Source organism: Cervus elaphus, chromosome 19 (assembly GCF_910594005.1).
Source record: "Cervus elaphus chromosome 19, mCerEla1.1, whole genome shotgun sequence".
Lineage (NCBI taxonomy): Eukaryota > Metazoa > Chordata > Mammalia > Artiodactyla > Cervidae > Cervus > Cervus elaphus.
The window spans coordinates 85,075,702-85,090,407 of NC_057833.1; the positions used below are offsets into that span (position 1 = coordinate 85,075,702).

General features: G+C 40.5%; 1 protein-coding gene across 2 annotated transcripts in view; it reads left to right on the forward strand.

Annotated features, from left to right (window-relative positions):
* The first annotated feature begins 533 nt into the window (after positions 1 to 533).
* Positions 534 to 14,706, forward strand: part of SLC35G2 (solute carrier family 35 member G2) — a 39,069-nt gene continuing 24,896 nt past the window's right edge. The window contains exon 1 of one of the 2 annotated variants that reach the window (XM_043875296.1): positions 534 to 775. The gene's annotated coding sequence lies outside the window, so the exon portion shown is untranslated. The other variant, XM_043875297.1, reaches the window with a different exon arrangement.

Here is a 14,706-nt window from a genome sequence, read left to right on the forward strand (position 1 = left end):
CCGCAGCTGGCCCCTTGGTTCAGGCATCACCCTTTCTTGTCTGGCCTGTGATGCTGGCCTTCTTGCCCGTCCTCTTGACCCACCTAGTCCATTGCTTTGATGATCAGGCCTGTTTCCAAGAAGCTGTATTCATTCTGCACAGTATTGGGGTGTATAGACCTCAGTTCAGGAGCCAGCTCTGGAGCGTCAAGACCCTCCCCCCAGAAACCTTATGGGTAAAACTTCCCGTGGAGTCCGGGATGCCCGAAGACCTTTTCGGACCATGATTTACTGATACTAGAACATATTTTAAATATCAAGGAATCGACTTGCGGCTTTAAACACAAACAGAAGGGTCGAAATGGATTGAGGCTGCCTCCCTGCCCCCTTGCAGAAAACCAAGTCACTCGGGCTGGCTGGCGATTGCTTCAAATCTGGTCTCTCCAAGGGCGTGTTTCTGAGGACGTAGGCTCTAGCGGCCCGGGAAGGCAGTCTCCCGGCTCCTGGGCCCGCCCACCGCGCGGGAAGGGGAAGTCCCTCAGTCCCGGCACGAATGCCCGGCGCCCCCAGTCTTCTTCCACGCGGGCACCTGCGGGTGAGGGACAGGGGGAGCCGCAGAGAGCGCAGGCGCAGTGTCCGCGCGGGCGACGCCCCTCTCCCCGCCCAGTCCCGCGGCCTCCGCCGCCCCGGCCGCGGTTTTCGTGGCCTCAGCGGGCTCAGAGCCTGGACTAGGCGCGCGGCAGCGGGCAGCCCCGGCCGGAACACCTGTTCGCGCCTTCCTCGCCGCGACACGCAGGTAACCCGGCCCCGGCCGCCGGTCAGCACAGCAGACTGGGGACTTGACCCTGCCTGCCGGGCCGCCCCCACCCATAAGGAGTGAGGGCATACCCCGAAGCCCACACACTCACTTTCAGCCGAGGCACCTGAGGCCGACTCCCTCCTTGGGGCTTGGGCCGGACCCGGGTGAAGCGCCCCGCCCCCTTCACACCCTTTCTCCCGGCTCTGCTCGACGCCTGAGGGTCCGCGGGGCCCCCACTTCCCAGCACTGCTCCCTTGGAAAACCTGGACACGGGTCCGGTAGGGTCAGCATCAGCTGTGGCCTCTGCGCCCCCGCTTCCTGCCACCGTGGCGTGTATGTGTGCTTCTCTGATAAAGGCCAGGGGCTCTAGCTTTCCTCACGCCCAGGAGCCCACCCAAACCAGGGTGAGTCCCTGTGGCGCCGTGGCATCAATTTCAAACTTTTTAAGAATGCTGGGTGGTTTCAGAAATAAGGCCAAGAATGAGTATTTTCCTTTACTCTGTTGCCGACTCTTGGACGCCTGTCTGCATGGTTTGAGATTTTTCGCGGAGAATAAACGGTATAGCGCGATCTTTCCCCAGTGAAAGGCAAGGGCAAGGAGTAGTGGAGGAAGGGCCAGGCCGCGGCCGAGTGTGATGGCGAGAGACGCAGGGCAAGTCCACGCAGCCTCCCCCACCTCCGAGGAGGAAAGTACCACCCGTTCCTGACCCGCCTTTGGGCCGTAGGGTTTGTACGCCACGTGCGCCCGCGTGGCCTCTTCAGAGAGAGGCGGATGCAGGGGTCGCGCGGGCCAGCAGGAAGGACGAGTAGGGGGACTGCGCAGACTCGCATCTCTGTCCAGGCTTTTGCCGGGCTTGGCCGCGGGAGCGGGATGAAAAGCTGGCGTCTGAGTGACGATTGAGGGCCCGAGACCGTGACGCACTGGGCGGAGAAGGCTGGGAGCGCTTGGGGAAGGGGAGGTGTCGGCTGGCTTGAGGCTCTAAAGGACCTGATTGGGGTTGCCCGTGTCCGTGGTGCTGAAGTACCTCCAGCGCCTTCCTCGTCGGCTTAGTTCCCTGGAGGCGGCCTGCCTCGCGGTTCTACCCTGCACCTTTGCCAGAAATAGCCGGCCTCCAAGGCAGGTGGCCAGAGTGGCTCCCGCTCGACAGTGAAACCCTTTTCGGATGAGTTGATGCTTGTTTCCTGACGATAACCTGAAGGCAAATGTGGCTCGTCCTGGGGGTGCAGATAAAGCATATGCCTAACAGGCTTGATTTACCTACATGGGAGGGCACAGGGTGAGCATAAACAAGAACTCTCACATATGCAAATACATAGCATATGTAGGATGCATGTGTGAATATATACACACAAACATTACACACGTGTAAATACACTCACTGGTTTTCAGCGCCATTACACACTACAAATTACACATGTTTTCCAGTACTTTTTTATAATCTTTATTTTTGACACCTTTAGTATTTCTGAACTCTGCAGAACCATTAACTTTCATAATTATCTGTTCCCAAGTCACAGAACCTGTGAATTAAAGTGTTTGGTATTTGGCTGAGCAAGAAAGTATTTACACATATTTAAAAATTAGTTATTTATTTATTCTTACAAGGACCTACTGTATAGCATGGTGCTTCCCTGGTGGCTCAGTGGTAAAGAATCCACCTTCCAATGCAGGAGACGCAGGTTTGGTCCCTGGGTCAGGAAGATGCCCTAGAGATGGAAATGGAAACCCACTCCAGTATTCTTGCCTGGAGAATCCCATGGACAGAGGAGCCTGGCAGGCTACGGTCCATGGGGTCACAAAGGGTCGGACATGACTTAGTGAATGAGCACATTGAGCACGTATGGAAATCTGCTCAATGTTATGTGGCAGCCTGGATGGGACAGGAATTTAGGGGAGAATGGATACATGTGTATGTATGGCTTCATCCCTTCGCTGTTCTCCTGAAACTATCACAACATTGTTAATCAATTATACCCGAAAACAAGATAAAAAGTTTAAAGTATAAGAAAATAAATATATTTTAATTACAGAACAAATATAGTCTATAGAGGTAAAATTGATATCAATACAAAAAAGATGTTCCTAAACAAAGTTTAAACAAAAAGAATTAATGACAAATTTAATAGAACAATAGCTAGCCAACAATCTTATGGAAAGTTATAACCTGAAGAAAATAATGACTAAGATGTATCATAATGCTGATAATCTCAATTATACTGGTGGGATATGCTTTGTGAACTCTGTAAAGACTACATATATGCTCTTCAAAATGTTGAATAGCTGTGGTTTTTCTATAATAAAATGTAGGCTCATTGTTAAGAAATTTGGATAATAGGGCAATACATAAAACCAGAGAAAAACATTGTAAATAGATTTTTTAAAAATTGAATTATAGTTGACTTACAATATTGTGTGAATGCAGCAAGTGATTCAGTTATACATATATGCATTAAATTATTTTTTTCTGATTCTTTTCCATTATAGTTTATTATATGATATCGAGTACAGTTCCCTGTACTATACAGTAAATCTTTGTTATTTATCTATTTTATATTTGGTAGTGTGCATCTGTTACTTACATATTCCGACTTAGGCCACCCTTTCCCTTTGGTAACCATGTTTGTTTCCTATGTCTGTGAATCTGTTTTTGTTTTGTAAATAAGTTCATTTGTACTATTTTTCAGATTCTACATATAAGTGATGTAATTGTCTTTCTCTGACTTACTTCACTTAGTATGTTAATCTGTCAGTCCATTCATATTGCTGCAAATGACATTATTTCATTATTTTTATGGCTGAGTAATATTCCATTGTATATATGTACCACATCTTCTTTATGCATTCATCTGTTGATAGACACTTAGGTTGCTTCAGTGTGTTGGGTATTGTAAACGGTGCCTCTATGAACATTGGGGTACATGTATCTTTTTGAATTAGAGCTTTCATCTTTTTTGGATGCATGTCCAGGAGTTAGATTCCTGGATCTTTATGGTAATTCTATTTTTAGTTTTTTATGACACCTTTATACTCAAACAGATTTTCTTTTAAATAAACCCACATGTATTTTAAATGAACCAATATTCTGTTGGCTGCATTTTCACTGTATAATTTATCAGTAATGTCTTTCAAATCAATACATATAAAACTAGGTCATCATTATTAAGTGTTGTGTAATATTGTACTATGTAAGCAGAGCAATTTATTTAAATAATCTCATAATAAAGAACGTTTACTTATTTCTGATTTTTGCTGTTGTTATACCATTCAGCAAATAGTATCTTTGAGTAAATATTTGTGCACTTGATTATATCCTTGGAAAAAAATTCCTAGAAGTGAAATGGATGGTTCAATGGATATGTATGTTTTATTTTTGCTACATTGATTTATTTATTTCTTTAATTATTTCTTATCTCGTCCCTTGTCTATTTTATTCTTTACTATGTTCTTAGCATCTACACAATGTCAGATATATGTGTATTCAAGAAATATTTGTTGCAAGAATGATATTTCTAGATTGTGCTACAGAAAAGAAGTACCAATATATACCAGTTTAAAAACTGAATTAGAATGTCAGAATCCCCACACTATTACCAAAATAAGGTTTTTGTCAATTGGGTAGGCAGTAGAGAGCATTTTTTTATATACTTACTGGTTATACTTATTTTTGTTTTGTGAGTTTCCAGCTCATGGCTCTATTTTTCGGTTGGTATGCTTATAGGCTTTTTCTTATTTGTGAAAATTCTTCAGATGATAAAGATTTGGTTGCATATGTCACAACTTTTTTCCTGACTTTTTTTAAATTTTTAAACTTTAAGATATTTTCTGCTGTATAGAAAATTTCACATTTTATATAGTCAAATCTATCTTTTTACCCTTTATAATATCTGACATTTACATTTGGTTGTTCATCCTTCTATAATAAAGATAATCTACTATGTTTCATGATATTATCAAAAGATTACATTTTAAATTCTAGGTTTATACTCCCATTTTCCTTTTTAAATTCATTTCATTACTAGATGTAAAATTCTATTGAAGATGGCTTTGTGAGAAGTAATTGCTTATTTTAACCCACATGTAAATAGGCTTGTCTTCTATGAGGAGTAACACATTACTCAGTTTGAACCTTTTAATACTTATTCAGTTTCTAAATACTTAATGTTCAAAAAGATACATGCACCCCCATGTTCATTGCAACAATATTTACAATAGCCAGGACAAGAAAGTAACCTAGATGTCCATCAACTGATGAATGGATAAAAAAGTTATGGCATATGTACACAATGGAATATTACTCAGCCATAAAAAGGAACGAAATTGTGCCATTTGCAGAGATGAGGATGGACCTAGAGACTGTCATACAGAGTGAAGTAAGTTAGAAAGAGAAAAACAAATATCATATAGTGTCACTTATATGTGGAATCTAGAATAATGGTATGGATGAACTTATCTGTAAAGCAGAAATAGAGGCACCAATGTAGAGAACAAATGTATGGATATCAAGGAGGCGAGGAGGTGGAATGAATTGGAAGATTGGGATTGACATATCTACACAATTATGTGTAAAACAGATAACTAATGAGAACCTACTGTATAGCAAAAGAAACTGTATACTCAGTGCTCTGCGGTGGCCTAAATAGAAAGAAAATCCAAAAAAGAGGGAATATGTGTATATGTATAACTGATTCACTTTGCTGAACAACAGAAACTAACAACATTGTAAAGCAACCATACTCCAATAAAAATTAATTAGAAAATACTTAAAGTGTTTTTATTTAAATGCCATTTAGTCTGTCATATTTTTAAACTGTTACTATCCAATCTTTTAAAAAAGGAGCTATTCTTTAGAGTATTTTTTGTAGATGAAAGAAAATATGACAATGAAGAAAATATGTATAAATACAAATATACCTGGAATATTGAGAAAGGAGTACATCAAGGCTGTATATTGTCACCTTGCTTACTTAATTTATATGCAGAGTACATCATGAGAAATGCCAGGCTGGATGAAGCACAAGCTGGAATCAAGATTGCTAGGACAAATATCAGTAACCTCAGATATGCAGATGACACCACCCTTATGGCAGAAAGTGAAGAGGAACTAAACAGCTTCTTGATGAAAGTGAAAGAGAAGAGTGAAAAAGCCGGCTTAAAACTCAACATTCAGAAAACTAAAATCATGGCATCTGGTTCCATCACTTCATGGCAAATAGATGGGGAAACAATGGAAACAGTGACATATTGTTTTTTTGGGCTCCAAAATCACTGCAGATGGTGACTGCAGCCATGAAATTAAAAGATGCTTACTCCTTGGAAGAGAAGTTATGACAAACCTAGACAGCATATTAAAAAGCAGAGACATTACTTTGCTGACAAAGGTCCATCTAGTCAAAGCTATGGTTTTTCCAGTAGTCATGTATGGATGTAAGAGTTGGACTATAAAGAAAGCTGAGCACTGAAGAACTGTACTGTGGTATGGAGAAGACTCTTGAGAGTCCCTTGGACAGCAAGAAGATCAAACCAGTCAATCCTAAAGGAAATCAGTCCTGAATATTCATTGGAAGGACTGATGCTGAAGCTGAAGCTCCAATATTTGGCTACCTGATGCAAAGAACTGACTCACTGGAAAAGCCCCTGGTGCTGGGAAAGATTGAAGGCAGGAAGAGAAGGGGTGACGGAGGATGAGATGGTTGGATGGCGTCACTGACTCAACGGACATGGGTTTGAGCCAGCTCTGGGGGTTGGTGATGGACAGGGACGCCTGGTGTGCTGCAGTTCATGGGGTCGCAAAGAGTTAGAAATGACTGAGGGACTGAACTGAACTGAATATGCCATAATCAAATATAAGCTTAATTGGAGCTTATAAAATTAATTTTCACAATGTTTTAATTCAAATGGATGGCTGAATTCCCCAGTAACTTTTTAAAACTGAAGTATAGTTGATTTACAATGTCGTGCCAGTCTCTGCTGTATAGCAAAGTGACTCAGTTATACACATGCATACATTCTGTTTAAAAATAGTCTTTTCCTTCATGGTTTATCACAGGATATTGAATATTGTATATCCCCATGATATACATTAGGACTTTTTTGTTTATCCCTAGTGACTTTCAAGTTGGACAGTACTGCTATCCACACTTCAGTTCTTTTAGTGATCATAGCAATCGTTGGCCTCTCTGACTGAAGCGACGCAGCAGCAGCTAGCAATCTGACAGTCTGTGCTGGTCTTCATGAGGATTAGATCATTCCCAATTAGTAGGTGCTTGAGGAGTCTTTCACCTCCTGGTGAACTGAGTAGCAATATAATTTTCCAGTTTGAGGTTGGAATTTGTTGATGGGGAAAATGATGATGGTATTAATCATATTCTAACCAAACTCTCTTTCTTGAGCACTTTCGAATGTTTCATTGGTGATGAGTGACTTGTCTCATTTTCCTTGTGGAGGCCACTTTGCCTCTGCAAGGAAATATGGATGATATTCTTAAACACTCTGGTAGGTCACAGTTCCAGGATGTTATGTGCCGCTGCTCTTTCTGATTCCATGTTTCTCTGGCATTATTTTTATTATAAAAACACAGTAACCTTTTTATCACCACACTTGTTTTTCTTTTGCCATTCTGTCCTTAACAGTTGATTCTGTAAGTAACCAAAATATTGTTTAAAAGTCAATATGTGCTGATCACTGGCTTGGGTGTCGGAAGGAGAATGACACCCACTCCAGTGCCTCTCCCTTCTCACTTTTCATCCATCTACCTTCTAGTCTAGACACAGGAAATCCCCGTCTACTCAGGGAAATGTCAGAGCTGAGCTGAGATCATTGAGTTTTTTCCTTCTGTGGGCCAAAACTGTACTTTGCCCTATAAATGTTTATATATATACATATATATATATAAAGCCTAAACATTTTGGCCCTTTATGAGCTTCCCTGATAGCTCAGTTGGTAAAGACTCCACCTGCAATGCAGGAGACCCCAGTTTGATTCCTGGGTTGGGAAGATCCGCTGGAGAAGGGATTGGCTACCCACTCCAGTATTCTTGGGCTTCCCTTGTGGCTCAGCTAGTAAAGAATCCACCTGCAATGCAGGAGACCCCAGTTCGATCCCTGGGTTGAGACGATCCCCTGGAGAAGGGAAAGGCTACCCACTCCAGTATTCTGGCCTAAAGAATTCCATGGACTACAGTCCATGGGGACACAAAGAGTCAAACGACTGAGTGACCGTCACTTTCACTATATAACATTATACATGTTAAATACTTACTACTCTGATTTCTCTTATAGTCACTGCTGTAGTTGAATTATATATGATCAGTGGACATATGTAATAATTTGTGTGCACTTTGCACTATTTCATGTATTGAATTTTATATTAATTCAATCCACATGTGTGTCATCATTACTTAGGTTCATTTAGTCATCTCCTGACTTCTCAAAATCACTTTTCTCTCCTTAAGCCCCCCCCCCCCCCAGAGTATCAGCAACTTTATTGAGCCCTGACTTTTACTTTAAAAACTTGAAGTAAACTAAAGCTATTAGGTAATCTAATTTCCCATTTATTTTGCCTCTGGGCTCTGTGTAACTCTGGCTGAGCCATTGTTCTAAATAGCGGTGAGGGACTTCCCTGGTGGTCCAGTGGTTCAGAATTCACCTGCCAATGCAGGGAACACAGGTTCCATCCCTGGTCCATGAACGTCCCACATGCCTCGGGGCAATTAATCCCGTGTGCCACAACTATTGAGGCCTTGTGCCCCTGTTGCTCTGCAACAAAAAGCCACCACAATGAGACCGCGCACCACAACTGGATAGTAGCCCCTGCCTGCCGCAACTACAGAAAGCCCACAGGCTGCAACAAAGACCCAGTGGAGCCAAAAATAAATAAAATTTAAAAAATAATAAATGGGAGTGAGGATCCCAAAGATGAATGAGCCTGCTGAGGGTGGGATGGACTGAAGCCAGATACTCACAATTACTTCTTGGATGATTCCCTTAATTTAGAGCTGAGATAGAAGACAGTGTTAGATTGCAGAATTGTGGCAACCAGAGCTCTGCAAAACAAATGAGACCCAGAATTAGAGGTCTCTGGTTAAACGGGTGGCTTTCTTCAAAGCAGGCAAGCTATACCATGCTCCCAGCATTTGTTGAGTCTGGCAATGCCTTAAGGTATGGGGATACCATGAAGAAGAGGAGGACATAATCTCTGTTCTTGGAGCAGTAACACTTTATCAGGAGTGAGTGTTACATACACAATTCACAGTGATACCTTATGCCAAGGATTGTAACAGAGTTCTGTAGAAAGTGTTCTTGAACCAGAGGAGGAAGAGGTTGTTCAGTGACAGATTTCTCCCAAGTAGGTCTCCAGGAAGGTTGTGGGAATGTGGGTGGGAGTTTGCCAGATATTGCTTCATTGGGCAGTAAGTAGTTGATGACTTCAAGTCGGACTGGAAGATGACAGTCTGAATTTGAAGACTGGCTGCCATAAGCAGCTCTGTAACCTTGGGCACATCACTGAAGCTTCTTGATCTTCACTTGATTTGTTTTTAAAGAGGGACTAATATTAGTGCCTACCTTGTTGGGGTTGTTGCGGGATTTAGTAAAATAATAGATGTAAAGCACTAGGTGCATAGTAGTCTAGTCAATTTATTTCTTGTCTCTTTATAAAGTTGCATGTAAATCATTCTGGACAAGTGTTTATTGATCACATTGTCACAGGTCAAAATGATAAAAATATAAACCTTTTGTGTCTTCTGAATCAATGCATAATTCTCCCAATCTAGAAATTCTTCTCTTAATGTTGCCTCTCTCATTGTTTTTAAATCCCATGCTTACTGCTTTTTACCAATTCACATGGTATCCCAAACCAAAACAGGTCTAGTCTGAAACCGTCATTACTTTTTCTTTGTTCTCTAGTACTCAGTGTTACAACAAACACATATTTAATTGTATAATTTCCTTCTTTTAACATACACAGCACTTTTGTCTATTTTTGGTACTTATTAGCATATTTCTTTTCTCCCAAATGGATGTGTAAGTTCTTTAAGAGAAAGCATATGTTTTCTTAATTTTATGTCTCACAGTATCTTAGCACAGTGCCTTCCACACCATAGGCATTTAGTAAATATTGACTGAATGAAGGAAAAACCGTAAGTGTGTGAGGATGCCAGAATAGCTGGTGTGATCTCAGGCTCCCCTCATAGAAACAGAATCTCCTGAATAGGAGAGATCATAGAAACTGGAGTGGTTAATATGGTGAGATGAAAACCATGATTATATGTGGAGTAATTGAAAAAAGACAAGATTTTCAGTCTGGAGAAGAGAAAACTCATGAGGGAGACCTGGGATGGGGAGGGTAGAAAAGTTCCTGATACTGAAATTTCCTGTGGAAAAGAAATAATTAGTGACCCCAGAGCTAATATGTAGCAACAGACTCTGGGAATTATAGATAGATTTTGACTGAATATTAAAAAAAAAATTTTCTAACAACCAGAATGATTTCCAGGTGACTGCCTTCAAAAGGAATAAGTAGGTTCAAACAGAGACTGTACTATTTGTTGCAGATGCTACAGAGGTTATAGTTACTATTAAAGGAATTGGAGTAGATGACCCCCAAAGACTTTTTCAACTCTCATGGTCATTAATTCTATGTGTATTATTATAATGTTGTATATGACTACACTATAGTAAATATATACATGTTAATGTATATATTATATATGGATAAAGACATATATATCTATGTATGTACAGATCATATAATCTCATTATCACTATATTGCCTAAATTAGTGAAAGATGAAAATCACTTTTCAAAAGTTTGATCTTGATTATTTAAAATATTTTACTAACATCTTTTTTTTACTTGAGGGCAACAGTTTATAAAATATTGCCCTACATGTACACTGTGTGCTTAAACTTAAATAAAAAGTTTAATGATGGTGTTAGCATCTCAAATGCAAATAAATGTTCTCTCAATCTCAAAATTAAATCTGAAAAGAGAGAACAAATAAGTGAGCCAGAGTCAACTTGTTCTGATTCAGATGAGTTGTGGTGTAAAGTTCAGGTATTCATTACTACCACCTTTATCACTAACATTTATTTAACATTTACTGTGTACCTTGTTGTTGTTGTTTAGTTGCTAAATCGTGTCTGACTCTTTGCAACCCATGAACTGCAGCACACCAGGCTTCCTTGTCCTTCTTTATCTCTCAGAGTTTGCTCAAACTCATGTCCATTGGGTCAGCGATGCCATCCAAAAATCTCCTCTGTTTCTCCCTTCTCCTCTTGCCCTCAATCTTTCCCAGCATCAGGGTCTTTTCCAAAGAGTTAGCTCTTTGCATCAGGTAGCCAAATATTGGAACTTGGGCTTCAGTGTCAGTCTCTGCAATGAGTATTCAGGGTTGATTTCCTTTAGGGTTCTGATTTAATTTCCTTGCTGTCCATGGGACTCTCAAGAGTCTTCTCCAGCACCACAGTTGGAAAGCATCAATTCTTCAACACTCAGCCTTCTTTACAGGTACTGTATACCTAGCTATGTTTTAAGCACCTCATATGTATTAACTCATGTACTTCTTCCAAAAACTCTTACATTATCCCCAATATATTTTTTCATATTTTATTTAGAAATAATTTCAAACTTATAGTAAGGTTTCATGCATAGTCCAATGAACTCTTGGGGTGAAAGATAATTCTCATTTATACTTCACCCCAGGTTCTCCAGTGATAAACATTTTTCAAAGTTTGTTTTGTCATTCACTCAGATACTTTCTTTTTTTTTCTGAACCAACTGAAAGTAAGTTGCAAATGTGATGCCTAATTATGCCTACTTAAGTGTCTTCCTTAAAGACAAGACACTCTCCTGTATAACCACAGAATTATCACCAAAATGAGGAACTTAACACATAATTCTGCATTGACTCCACAGATCTCATTCAGTATTTGTCCAAGTAATTTCCTTTTTGGAAAAATATTTTTTATTTCTTGTCTAGAATCAAATCCAGGGTTGTATTTAGTTATGTCCCTTTAATCTTTACTTTGTGATAGTTCTTCATTTCTTCCTTGTTGTTAGTGACTTTGATGTTTTTGGAAGTTCAGACCATTCATTTGGTAGAATGTTCCTCATTTAGGTTTATTCAGGTTTGTCTGATACAAGTTATGCATTTTTAGCAGGAAAATGATAAGACGTGATATTGTGTGTTTTCAGTGGATCTTATTAAGAGACACAATATTGATTTGTCTTTTTTTTTTTGCCATTTCAAATGAATTAATTTAATTCCAAGTAGTACAGAATTCAGTATAGAACAAAGACTTAAGAACACATTTTGGCAGGATTCTGGGTTGGGTTTATGCAGATCTCATAGCTAAGGTAGAAATGGCTAAGAAGAACTAAAGAGCTACTCTATGATTACTTGTTAATTCATACAAATGTTTGTTCTTAAATGTACTAGGTTCTAAGACAACACCTCATTCTAGCTGTAGATGGCAACAGATGTTACAGCAGGAAATCCAGATGTTTAAACATGAATGGAATTAAGGATAATCATTGCCTCAGGCACAAGGAACAGCTTCCTTTTTGCCAGATTTCTTAATTCCATCTGTGTCCACAGGGCCTTTCCCCATGGCCTTCACTTTTAGTTCCTCAAGTTTCTTCTGCTCCTCCTTCTTTTTCTGCTTGAAAGCCTTATTTTCCTCATCCATCTTTTTGTCTTGCTTCTTGGACTGCTTCAGGGGCTTCTTCTTGTACCTTTGCTGCCCAATATGGTGCCTGCCGCCCCTTCCCCCAGTGATTGGTCTTTTTGCTGCTGATGTGAAATCTGATGACTTGTAAAGGTGATGACTTCTCCACTGTCAAATTGTTATTTTTCCTTTTGCAATTTTTAAAAGATAATTTTATACATTTATTTTTGGTTATGCTGGGTCTTCGTTGCTGCAAGCGCTTTTCCCTAGCTGTGGAGAGTGGGCGCTACTCTTCATTTGTGGTGTTTAGGCTTCTCATTGCAATGGCACCCATGGACTCAAGGGTGCACAGGCTTCAGAAGTTGTGGCAAATGGGCTCAGTAGTTGTGGCTCCTCAGTTCCAGAGCACAGGCTCAATAGTTGTGGCACACAGGCTTAGTTTCTCTACGGCATGTGGAATCTTCCCAGACCAGGGATCAAATCAGTGTCTCCTATATTGGCAGGCGAATTCTTTACCACTAAACCATGAAGGAAGCCCTCCCTTTGTAATTAATAAGGATTTTGTGGGGAGATAGGATGACTATGTCATCCTATTCTTCAACAAACTTTCAGTCACTTATGATGATTCTTGCTTAAATGATTACTATGATGATTGCCAAATGGCAATTTTTCCAATTCCAATATTCATTTTACCTTTTTTGTTTTCTTTGGCTATGCCATGTGGCTTGTGGGATCTTAACTCCTTGCAACCAGAGATTGAACCCCAGGTGGAGTCCTAACCACATAACCACCAGGGAATCCCCCATTTATTTTACTTTTACTAGTTGGTATTCTATTGTAAGGGAGTTTTCTCTTTATTTATGTATTCATTTATTTACATCAGTTTGGCTTCTGGATTTCTATTGTGTTCAGTGGATTACTCTCATTGTTGACTTTGATGCTGAAATTGTTACAGATTGGGTCATTTGAATCCCGTTCAAGTTGTTTCTTGTGTTGCTTTGAAATCTCTATTATTATCAAAGTACTTTTCTAGTGTAAGATGTTTCAGATTCATCTTGTACTTTTCCTGCCCCTGTCATTTCAGTCGTTTCAAAAGATATTTTTCCAAAGAGCCCTGCTTTCTTTTAGTAGAGAATGCAAGGTCTGGGTGCTAGGTGTGGTCATTGCTACTGGCGTATCATTACTTTAGGTTACTTTAGGGCCATCCTGGGCTTCCCTGGTGGCTCAGCGGTAAAGAATCCCACCTGCCAATGAAGTAGATGAGGGTTCAATCCCTAGGTCGGAAAGATCCCCTGATGAAGGGAATGGCTATGCACTCCAGAATTCTTGCCTGGGAAATCCCATGGACAGAGGAGCCTGGTGGGCTACAGTCCATGGGGTCTCAGAGCTGGACATGATTTATCGACTAAACAATAACAACAAGAACAAGGGCCATCTTAGCTGACAGAACTGGGGAACTCATAAGTACATATACACATCTATATTTATTAATCTATTTATATTAAAATTAGTTTAATATTTTAAACTGCACTCCAATACCACAGTGTTAATTCTAGTCTTCACCTTTTTTCTATTTATGTCTTCCTTCTCTGATGGTGAGAAATCTGGTTCCCATTATCCTCAATATATTTAACTATAATATTTGTTTATTCTCCCTTTATATAACCAATATCCTGACCTCATGGGTGATCTCCTTGGCCGCAGTTCTTTCTCATGCTCAGTCTTGCTGCCTCTACCAGCCTCCTCACAGCCTTAAGTTACACAGCTAGAAAGTGGTGAAGCAGGAAAAAATGTGCAAAGTTGCTTAATTGCTTGACTGCAAGTTCTCCAACCCAAGAGTGTCTATTGTGAAGCTGCTGCTGTGAAGATATACTCAAGGAAAAGGGGCCCTTGGGCTATTGAGATGAAGATTTAAGCAGACAGAGTGGCAGCTTTCAGGACTGTGCCTTCCACGGGAAACTTGGAGAATGAAGGATGGAGGCAGCTGAATGGTGCTACCTGCCAAGAACCACGGTGAGGGGATTCTCCAAAACTAGTGCAGTTCAGTGATCAGTCAGCCAGCACCTCCACTGCAACAGGTCTCCACTATGTTTTGTTTCTGTATCAAGAGCACATTCCATTAAGAAAAACATATCTCTGTGCTGTTATTTCTAAAGAGGGAATATTGCTTTTATTAGCAGTTCCTTAAATTAAAATGCTAGGAGCTGGATGATGGTGTCTGCTGTTGCAGTGCTGACTTCATTTCCTGGTCCAGAAGATCAG